General features: G+C 35.4%; 1 protein-coding gene and 1 non-coding gene across 7 annotated transcripts in view; one reads left to right on the top strand and one right to left on the bottom strand.

Annotated features, from left to right (window-relative positions):
• Positions 1 to 12,125, bottom strand: part of RNF144A (ring finger protein 144A) — a 332,710-nt gene that overhangs the window by 230,790 nt on the left and 89,795 nt on the right. The window lies entirely within an intron of this gene.
• On the top strand, positions 6,317 to 6,423 carry LOC141510337 (U6 spliceosomal RNA). The gene has a single exon (XR_012474835.1). It is a non-coding gene; the product is annotated as a U6 spliceosomal RNA (small nuclear RNA).

Genomic DNA, 12,125 nt, shown 5'->3' with positions numbered 1-12,125 from the left:
TAAAATATTTTTTTTAGAGAACTCAAACCCTTCCACATGAGCGAATAACTTTTTTTCATTACATTTCCTAGCACACTATTTTACACATAGTAGGAACATAAGATTAAGGGCTGGAAGGGATTTTAGAGTTCACCCCGTCTGACCCTCTAGAAAATGAAATGTCCTGGATACACAGGAATTAAGAGATAAGAGTTGAGGTTCTAATCAAAATCTACCAACTCCAAATTGGCTGTTCTTTATCTAACTCCATGGTGCCTCCCTTATCAGGCAACAAATATTTAAATACCTACCATGAGTCACACACTGTTATTTGTCACTGAGGATATAAATACAAAAATGAAACCATTTTTGTGCCACAAAGTTTAACTTCTATTAAGGGATATAACTCGTATCAGGAAGTGGTGGCCAGAAAAAGGAAACTTTGTTTCAGCCACTCATGGGTGGTGAGTGGAACAATAGATAATACTATTTTCAAGTAGTCATTGTAAAATTTAAATATTGATTTGATTATTATTTCCCATGGAAAAGATGGAGAACAGACGATGTGTTGGGGGATGGCTGGATGTGATGAAACATTCTCAAAATGACTGAATAATAGAAAATAGAACAAGGCTGAAATGAGGATTAACTGAGTCTCCCTTAAATCCAGTAAGGTCTACTTCAGGAAACTACACAAAGGGAAGGAGACAATCTACTGTAGAAAAGGAGTTTCTTCTTTTATTTATATTACTGGCACATAATAGCTCTTAATAAATGCTCTTTGAGTTGATTTATAAACCCAGTTTAAACCCTAACTATCCCTCATTTGTAGTATTCCAATTATTTTGCTATTCAGTAATTAATTTCTCTAGCAATAGAAGTTCATGGCTGTGATCTACGGAGACAGAGGTGTTGAAGTATGCATCAATGGAGAGAGTATCCATAGGATGGGCCCCCTCTTTTGAGATAATTGGTGGAATCCCAGAAAGGATGGAAAGTTAGAGGAACAATAGGATCAAGACTTAGCAGGTCTTTTTTTAATTTTATCAAGCAGGGTAGCATAACAGAAAAATTAAAAACAAATTCAGTCAGAAACCTTGGATTTGAATCCCAGCTAAGCAAACTGGGTCCCTGATTAAGTCTTATTTTCTTCATTGGTCTAAATCCCTTGCTTACGAAAGCCTCTTCCAATTTTAAATCTTCACAATCCATATCTCCATGGAAGGCAGAGGAAAACTTCATTTCAATGAATATTAACTGAAAGGTTCCTCAAATCTGGGCTAGGATAATGATAAAATAGCAACATATCAGAGTGTGAAATAATGCATAGACCAGAAACATACTTGGATTCTTGGGTATGAATTTCTACCACACACACACACACACACACACACACACACACACACACACATATTTCCACAGGAGAGATTTAGAAACCAAAACCACACCCAGGCTACCTGGATTTGCATCTAACTTCTACTCTCTTTTAGCTAGATGACCTTGGGGAAAGCATAGTTATATACAGGACTCAGTTTCCTCAGCTGTAAAGTAGAGGTGGAGACAGGTAGACTAGAACATTTCTAAAATGCCTTCTGCTTCTAGAATCTAATAACCTAGGTAGTACATTAAAATATTACTAGGCTGTTCAGAGCATCATTTGTTTTAAAAGTATCAACAATGGTGCTAAAAGCCAGTGTTTATAATTTATTTAAAGTTTGCAAAGTGTCTTACAAATAAACATGTTATATCAAATTTCATCTTCACAACTGTACAGATGACTGATTTGCTGATACTTGGCCTACCACTTTAGTATCATATATTTGATAGTATATTGAATAAATATGAATTTGTCTAAGATATGCAGTGCAGAAGCACACATCTGAAAAAAAGATCATCTCTACCTCAACGAGAGAGAGAGAGAGATGAATACGAAATAATGGAAAGAAAAATGCTGATAGTATCAGAAGATCTGAGCTCAAACCCCGACTCTGCTATTTATTATTTATTACTCAGTTTGTAAAATGAATGGGTTCAAGTAGATGATATCTAAAATGTTATCTTCATGGTGGATCAGTGGAATAGACTAGGTGCAACAGCAGGAAAAGATTATAGTAATCTACTGATTGATAAACCCAAAGAGTCCAGCTATTGGGATAAAAACTCTCTCTTTGATAAAAACTGATGGGGAAATTGGAAGTTAGTATGGAAGAAACTTGGATTAGACTAACACTTTACACCCAATACCAAGATAAGATCAAAATGGATACAGGATTTAGACATAAAAAATATTATAAGCAAACTAGGAGATCAAGGAATAGTTTACTTGTCAGATCTATGGAAAGGGAATCAGTTCATGACCAAGGAAAAGATGGAGAACATCCTTAAAAAGAAAATAGTTTCAATTACATTAAATTAAAAAGCTTTTGCACAGACAAAACCACTGTCACCAAGATCAAAAGAAATGTAGTAAATTGGGAAACAAGTTTTACAACTAGTATTTCTGACAAAGGACTCTTTTTCTAAAATATACAGAGAACTGAGTCAAATTTAAAAAAAAAACAAGCTATTCTCTAATTGAAAAATGGTCAAAGGATATGCAAAGGCAATTTACAGATGAGGAGATAAAAGCTATCCATAGTCATATGAAAAATTGCTCTAAATCACTACTTATTAGAGAAATGCAAATTAAAGCATCTCTGAGGTACCACCTCACACCTCTCAGACTGGCCAATATGACCAGAAAGGACAAAGATCATTGTTGGAAGTAATGTGAGAAATCTGGGACATTAATACATTGTTGGTGGAGCTGTGAACTCATCCAAATTTGGAATCATGCCCAAAAAACATTCATACCCATTGATCCAGCAACACCACTACTGGGTTTATACCCTGAAGAGATGATGAAAAAAGGTAAAAAATATAACTTGTACAAAAATATTCATAGCAGCCTTCTTTGTGGTGGCAAAGAATTGGAAATTAAATGAATGTCCTTCAATTGGGGAATGGCTTAACAAACTGAGGTATATGTATGTCATGGAACACTATTGTTCTATTAGAAACCAGGAGGGATGAGAATTCAGGGAATCCTGGAGGGACTTTCATGAATTGATGCTGAGCAAGATGAGCAGAACCAGAAAAACACTGTATACCCTAATAGCAACATGGGAGTGATGATCAACCTTAATGGACTTTCTCATTCCATCAGTGCAACAATCAGGCACAATTTTGAGGTATCCACAATGGAGAATAACTTCTGTATCCAGAGAACGAACTGTGGAGTTTGAACAAAGGTTAAAGAATATTGCCTCTAATTTTTTTTTAAAAAGTTATCTAAGATAATTTTGCTATCTCTTATGCTTTATGTTTCTTTCTTAAGTATATATTTTCTCTCATCACATTCAACTTAGATCAATGTATACCATGGAAAAATGTAAGGACTAACAGACTACTTTCTGTGAGGGGTGGGGGTGGGGAGCAAGATTAAGGGGGAAAATTGTAAAATTCAAAATAAATAAAATCTTTCTTTAAAAAAAATAAAATTAAAAAAATTAAAAAACTAAAAATAATGTTATCTCTACTTTTGATTTTCTCTGGAAACAAAACTGAAATTCACTATTTGACACATAGCCATAGGCTATGACAGAAATCCTGGATTCTAACCATATGATGGTATTTTGAGCCTGCTTTAGGAAAATGCAGCAATTTTCAAGGGGACTGATAGAATCTGCAACATCAGGAATGCTACATTTTACCAAGTTTCCTACTAATTCCTTAGGGAAAAAAGGCTTGCTTAACAGTCATGAGAACTTGTAACAAACCTTGCCAACATATGGGAACCTCTGCAGTGCCTTTCACTAAAAGCATTACAGTTTCTCTATACTGCAAAAATTCCATTTTGCTGAAAAGCTACATTATGATTTACACAAAAATGTTTGCTTTCTTTAAAAATAGAGGATATCAACATTTTTCCAATATCATCATTAATATTTATTTCTTATAGTCCTTTAGAATTTCCAAAGCCTTTTCCTTACAATTTCATACAGTAAGTAGAGCAAGTAAGGATTATAATCCTTATTTTTTAACTGAAACTCAGAAGTCAAGTAACAGAAGAGCTAAATCAAGATAATCCCCTATGATGTCAGTGGTCCTCTTTGAAAATGAAGTATAAGGGGTGGCTAAGTGGCACAGTGGATAGGGCACCGGCCCTAGAGTCATGAGTGCCCGAGTTTGAATCTGGCCTCAGACACTTAACTGTCTAGCTGTGTGACCTTGGGCAAGTCACTAACCCCTTTGTTTACAAAAACAACAAGAATAGAAAAGAAAAAAGAAAAGAAAAGAAAAGAAAAGAAAAGAAAAGAAAAGAAAAGAAAAGAAAATGGAGGACAAACAACAAGCCAGTATATAAACCTAGGTGTCCAAGACATCCCAAGCAACCAGAGTGACTCTCTTTTAGTCATTGCACAAACTATCTCCACTTTGGTCATAGAGGTCTATTTAGAGTCCCCTGGAAATTCTAGGCTTGAGATTTGAGCCCTAAAGCCTTTGCTTATAAGGTTTTTTGTACCTAGAAGGCTCTTTTCCTCCTTTGTCACTTAGATAAATCCTACTCATTCTGGAAGACCAAGATCAAATTTCTAAGGTCTGGAAAGTATTCCTCCAATTCTTCACAATGATTTTTTTTCTATTCAAAACTCATAGCCCTCATGGTCTTGCTTCAGACCCTAATAGTTTTCTGGGCCCCAAAGCTGAAGGCATTTAACTTTTTCCTGGAAGTTAAACCCTTCACAGAGAATTCACTAAGAAAGGCAATTCCAGAGGAACTGACCTGTGGAAATAGCAAAGGGATTAAAATTAAGATATCTAAATTCAAATCCAGCTCTGAAACTTAAAAGGGAAAGTCTATAAATATTTATACTAGAACCATTAACAATTATAGCATAAGAACTGAGCTTTATAAACCCTAAAGTTAAAAAACATAGCAATTATTATTGCTTGAGGGTCTCACTCTGATCTTATGTCTGTCTCTGTTTTCATAAGTGGCTTTCTGCTCTGTTCCCCAAAGTCCTTTCCCATTATGCCTCAGTCATTGTCTTAGTTGCCTGTCCAAAATCCTAACTGAGCAAAGATGCTTTTATACCAGTGCCTTGATTCTTATCCTACCCTATGCTGTTGTCTGCTCTTGTCCTAATTACCATTCATATTTATAATAGATTGCTCTACAACTTCCTTTGCCCCCTCATCCTATCAAATAATCATCTTTCCAAGGCCTAAAGCAGGTGCCACCTCCTCAATTACGTCTTCCTTTTGACACTCTTCCCCTTCTCCTCACATAAAAGTACTCTGATCCTTCTCACATTTATATCTTTCTATTTCTTAGCAATTTAAACTATTAAATGGAAGAAAGAGGTATTTGCCCACTGCCTGCCCCCATCCCTATTTGATTATAACTTCCTTTAGAACAAGATTTGTGCAATATCTTCATATCTATGTTTCCTTGGCAACTGATTATATCAAGGAACTGAGTCATCCCTTCATTTTAGAAATATGGATATTGAGCCAATCCAAAGAGGGGAAACATCTTCCTAATGTTACACTTCTAACAAGTTGCAGAATTGAGATTCAAATTCATATTATTATTTTTTTATTCTATGGCTTTTTCCACTTAAAGCATAGTACCTATCAAATAAATGCCTTATATATAGTAAATGCTTCATAATTATGATGCAAATTATTGATAAATAGCATCTTTCAACATAAAAGGTTTGGGGTTTCTCTTCCAGGATTAAGAAGCATAATGCAGCATAATATAGTGGAAAGAGGGCTGGGTTTTGAATCTGAGAATTAGATCAGCAATTTGCCATCTATGTGAACTTGGTTGAGTTTTAGCAACTCTCTCTTTGTCTTAGTTTTTTTCATATGCAAAATGATGTTTGGATTCAATGGCATCTAAAGATTCTTCCAACTCTAAATCTATGCTCATCATCAGTGGCAGACTTTGATGCAATTGATTCTGGTGCTAATATCTTGTCACCAAGAATAATCACTTTCCTATGGGTTCTTGGTTGGCATTCTCAGAGCTGGTTGAGAGGCAATAATAAAGCAGATGTGAGAAGAACAGAAAAATTCCAGCTCACAGTTTCTCCATCTCTATCTCCCCTACCTCTATGCAAGTCAAAAGGGAAAAGGCAACTATTAATAACCAAGGGCAAGTTTGGTAATGTTTTAGACACTGGGCTAAAGGATTCAATTCAATTAAACCAGTCAAACCCTGGAAAATGAATGACCTCATAATGGAGTGTAGGATGGCTATCTTCATTGCAGAAAAAGCATCATGAGAGTGCTCGCTTTGGCAGCACATATACTAAAATTGGAACGATACAGAGAAAATTAGCATGGCCCCTGAGCAAGGATGACACGCAAATTCATGAAGCGTTCCATATTTTTTAACTGTATCATATACTAATCTGTGACTGTTGGCAATGTCAATCTAGGATGACCAGAGGAAAAAATAAAGTTCTATTTACTGTAAAAAAAATCATGAGAAATCAAACTAAATAATTGAGTTTGTGGTGGAACAGGAGAGGGTGCGGAGGGGGTTGGGAAGCAGAAATTGTATTAGATTTAGAGCTGAAAGAGTCTGATAGGTCACCTAGTTTAATCCCTTCATTTTATAAGTGAGGGAACTAAGATAAAGAAGGAAGGTTAAAAAAATCAAGTTCCTAAGAGGTAGCAGAGCTAGGATTCAAAGTCTACTTTCTCCTCCCTTGTGTTAGTTCAAATCCCACAGTCTTTCCACTATCCAATTCTGTCAAGAGATACAAGACATTATATTGAAACCTAGTTCCACTGGTTTCTTCCAGTTGTGATTAATCAGATTCCTCTGGCTCTGATTTCCTAATCTGTCAACTAAAGAGATTGGACTATGGTCCCTAATACACATTCTAAACTCTAAATTCTGTAATCTTCTAGGACACTAAACAAAAGGTCAACTCTAAAGGTAAGTAGTGATAGAAAAGATCGATCATATAGAATGGGAGGAGATATGAGGGAGAAGACTGAAAGAGAAGGAAAAAGCATGGACCTTAAGATGCCTTAACTTGGAGGGAACCTACATTGTTATTGTACTATTAATCTCACAAAGCAATATACTGTTTAGCAACTTGTTGTGTATAATTCAAATGGCTTTCCTGAATGATTGAACACAATAATAGTTCCACCAACAGCCAGTATATTAATGTGCATATTTTTTCCCACATCTACACCCATATTTATTATTTTTCTGTTATATTTCTGAGTGAAATCTCAGAATTGCTTTAATTTGCATCTTCTAATTAGCTACTAAGAGAGCCTGAAGTTCTTCCCTTGAGAATTTCATATTCTTATCCTTAGATTATATTTATTAATTGAGGAATGACTTATTCTTATAAATATGAATCTATTCCATGTATACACACACACACACATACACACACAACAAGGTTATTGCCCTTTTAATATTAGTTTTATTTGATTTGTTTGTGTGACACTGTTCCTTTCCCAGAATGATGGAATCACAGATTTGCAACAAAAAGCAATCATCCAATAGCAAAAATCTAGCAAAATTTCCATAGTTGACAGATTAAGAAACTGAGGGACTGGGCAGCTAGGTGGCTCAGTGCATAAAGCACTGGTCCTGGAGTCAGGAGGATCTGAGTTCAAATTTGACCTCAGACACTTAATAATTACTAGCTGTGTGATCTTGGGCCTTGCAAAAAAAACGAAACAAAACAAAAAGAAACTGAGGGACAGACTTGCCCATGGTCATAGTTATTTCACAATTCTACTCAATTCCCTACCTAATTTTCATGAAAAGTAGGAAATAATGGGAATATAATTAACATATATTGCATTCATACAGCACTTTTATGTTTACAAGGCACTTCTTCACATCACCTCTATGATATAGACAATGCAAGTATTATATTCATTTTACAGTTAAGGAACCTGTGGCTTAGTCATACAAAATGACTTTACTAAGGTCATATAGCTAATAAATGACAGAGCTGAGGCGCAGACTCAGAGCTTCTATCATCCACAATGACCCTTTGCATTATTCAACATTGCTTTAGTTGTTCACTTACAGAATTACAAGGTGGGTTACACTTTAGAAAGTTTAATCAGTTCAGTAAATGTTTTCCGCTTTGTACCTTCCATTTCAAACTTTCAGTCTTACTACGTCATCTAAAATTATCTACTATATTATTTTATCATTTGCTATACTGTCAAACAATACTTTATCAGAGCAGGAAAGAGCCTTTGAAGTCATTTAGTTATAGCATCATTTTATAGATAAAGCAGCTGACACTCAAGGATGTAAAGCCTTTTGCCTATAGTCACACAGTTGTTTAATATTGACACTGAACTCTAGAATCTCACTACAATACTCTCCCTACCCAGGAAAGTTTCCTGTCTTATGCTAAATATCAACATTATTAAGGCAAGTGGACTTATTATCAGAGAATGCCTCCCCTATAAAGAAAGGTAGTAGAGCACCATCCCTGGAGTCAGGAGGACCTGAGTTCAAATTTGACCTCAGTCACTTGATGCTTACTGGTCTTTGGACAAAAGTCCCTTAACTCTAAATACCTCATATCCAGGTCTAACAGATTCATATCTTGCTACCGGACCCAGATGGCTCTGGAGGAGAAAGTGAGGCTGGGTTTTAGCACAGCACTGCTCACTCACTTGTCATGGTATCACCTCCCTGATGTCATTGTTTTCTTGAGAATGAAGAAGAAATATCATCATCATCAGAAACACCTAGACTTAGAACCATAAGTGATAGGAAGGAAGTGCATATTCATCCAAGGTCACACAGTTAAGCAAGTATTAAATGGCTGAGGTCAGATTTTGAACTCAGGTCCTCCTGACTCCAGGGCCAGCACTCAATCCACTGTACCACCTAGTTACCCCAAGAAGTATGTTTTAGAGAAGTGCAATTTAAATATGCCAGAAGAATAAGGAAGTCATCCTAACAGGAATTCCCAAAGGCAAGGGATGAAAGAGTCATTAGGAATGGTCAAGCTTATTTTGAAGATCCCTTCCTCAAGTTTCAGAATTCTTTCCTATGGGAACATGATTCCAGACACAAAAAATGGGCCTTTCTGCTTTATTCTCCATTAATTTTTCTATCATCATCTTCTCTGAAGCACAGTAATTCCATAAGCATGAGAAAATAACAACCACAAGTCAGTGCTTCAAATAGTGATGACCTTTCAAAATGATTAGATGATGATCCCAATCAACAGCTAGGTGGCGCATTGTTTAAAGTGCTAATTTTGGATTAGAAACATTTGAGCTTGAATCCTATTCAGATACTTACTAGTTTTTGACCCTGGTGAACTGCTCACTATGTCAGCTCCCACATCTATAAAATTAATGATAATTATCCTTCACAGAGTTGCCATGAGGATCATAAGAAATAACATAGTTCTTTTTAAATCTTAAAACACTAAAATGTTAGGGATTACTATAACTATTATCATCCATGTGAATTTCAATCAGAATAGCAAAAGTTATGACCAATTAATATTCTTCATGTATCCATCTGTTCCTAAAAATATGCTATTTTAGAAACAAGATGATTTCATAGAATCATATTATCTCAAGAAAGGAGCTTACTGACTTGTGAGGGAAAATGCCATCTACATCCAAAGAGAAAACAATGGAGTCTGAATGCAGACCAAAACATACCATTTTCATTTCATAAATTTTTTTGTTTTTTTCTTTCTGGAGAGTTTTTCCCCTTTTTTTCTGATTCTTCTTTCATAATATGACTAATAACATGATTGTGCATTATAATCTGTATCAGATTACTTGCTGTCTTGGGAAGGGGAAAAGGAAGTGGGGGGCACAATTTGGAACTCAAAATCTTATGTGAATGAATGTGGAAAACTATCTTCATATGTAATTGTAAAAAAATAAGATACTATTAAATAAAAAAAATTAAAATGAAGGAGCTTACGTAGCGGTCACCTAGATCAATCTTTTACCTCAGAGGAATGCCTTCCTCAGATCTTTTACTAGTGCTATAACCTCTCCTGCTTTAATATATAAACATGACAAGCAATTCATTATCATTACAGAAGGCAGTCCACAATCATTTTTAAAATAGATAAAATTATTCAGTACAAATTAATATTTAAAGCGTTTATGACAAAATTTATTATGAATTATATGACTATTTTAGTCTGATAGTGCTGCCATCATCTTTTGGTCAGCTCACCCAATTTTTTTTAACATCAAAGAGAGGTTCCTTACTCAAAAAAAGGCTGGAAACCAGTGGAATACGTACCTCTTTCATCATTTGTAAAAAAGTAGGGGTCGGATAAGATTTTATCCTTTCCCCCAGGTTTTTTCTCCTCCTTGCTAAATATTCCCAGTTCAGTATTTTCTGCACTTGACTGCTTTCACATCTTTTTCCATATATCTTTCTCTTCAAGGCTTCCTACTTGTCATAAATTTCTTGAAGGGTTGTAACCAAAGCTGTACACAAAATTTAAAGTGTGGTCTAGCTCTGGGTCCTAAGAGCAGCAGGGATATTATTGTCTATGTTCTCAATACAAGGCTCCTCTTGGCATAGTCTAAAAATCAATCTAGGTTTATGGGCAGCTGAAATGGATCACTGGCTAACACAGAATTTACAAAAATCTTAAAGGTCTTCTTCTCTTAAGCAGGTGAATTCACTTGAGTACCTACCTGTGTGTCCTATGAATTTATTAGTGATTAGTCTGTGGTCTTGAAACCATCTTTCCTCATTCCTTTATTACTTTCTCCCCTCCCCTCAAATCCTAACTAACCTCCTCTGTCACAAAGCCCATCTAATTCTTTACATACTTATTTCCAAGAACCCAGGAATTCAAGCTGGAAAGGCCCTCATAGACAACCTAGTTAAACCTAACCATTTTGTAGATCAAGGAACTGAGGCAAGAGAGATGAAAGCATCTTGTTTAAGGTCAATTTCTGCAAGTTGTCTTGCAAGTGATGTCAAAAACAGAATTTGAACTTAAATCCTCTGGATTCCAAATCCTTTGCTGTTTACACTATAACCAATTAGTTTTAACCTTTGGTCCTTATATCCTGGAATAACCACAGAATTTAAAGCCACAAGAATTTTTTTAAATAGCTTCTGTATATGTACAACTTATATCAGATTTCTCACTGTCATGGGAAGGAAGGAGGGAGAGAAGGGAAGATAGAAGAAAAATATGGAATTCAAAAGCTTACAAAAGAATAAATGCTTTGCAAGTAATTAAAAAGTATAAAAAATTTAGGATGTCTAAAAGGTCTTCATGGAGTCTCAAACTTTAACAACATAAAAAAGTTATCATTTAAACTTCAATAGTTTAAGAATGCACTAAAACTTTTGGGATACATATTTGTATTACTACTTAAAACATTGTGACAGATAAAATACAAAGGAATTTGTAAAGTGTTTATGATGAAAAACTGCTACTGATTATGCATTCTTGGTCTAGAGGTGCTGCCTTTATGAACTGACAAGTCATAAAACTTTTTTGACATTAAAGAGGGGTTCTACTACTCATAAAGATTGGAAACCAGTGGCATAATGACAAACAACCTAAACAAGCAGAGCAAGGACATGTATATGCCCCCCTCCACCTCATTTATCAACCCTCAGATACTTCCTCTTTTCCATACTCCACTGATTCAGAGACAAATGTTCAAATATTTTTAGCCAACATTTCGCATTTACCAAAAACATTCTGAAGAATCAACCTCAATTTACACTATTTAGTGGTGAGTTTAAGAAAGCCCCATGGGAAAGCTAGGTGACATAGTGGATAGAACACTGACCCTGGTGTCAAATACGACCTCATACTTAATAGCTGTGTGATCCTCAGCAAGTCAACTCCATTGCCTGGCAAAACAAAAATCTGGAATAGGGATATTTTGCTTCATTCTGTTGGTCTGATTTAGAAAAAATTTTTTTTAAATAAGAAATCTTTAGAAATAGAAGTGGGGGGAATTCGAAAGTTTTACTAAGAGAGCAAGTGAGAGTAAAGTGTGGATTGTATTGAAGGGCATTTCCTCCTTCACTCCCCACTGCTACCACACACACAACCTCCCAAATTTAATTCTCATGG

This window comes from Macrotis lagotis, chromosome 1 (assembly GCF_037893015.1).
Source record: "Macrotis lagotis isolate mMagLag1 chromosome 1, bilby.v1.9.chrom.fasta, whole genome shotgun sequence".
In the NCBI taxonomy this organism is placed as follows: domain Eukaryota; kingdom Metazoa; phylum Chordata; class Mammalia; order Peramelemorphia; family Peramelidae; genus Macrotis; species Macrotis lagotis.
This window is presented reverse-complemented; position numbering and strand designations above follow the sequence as displayed.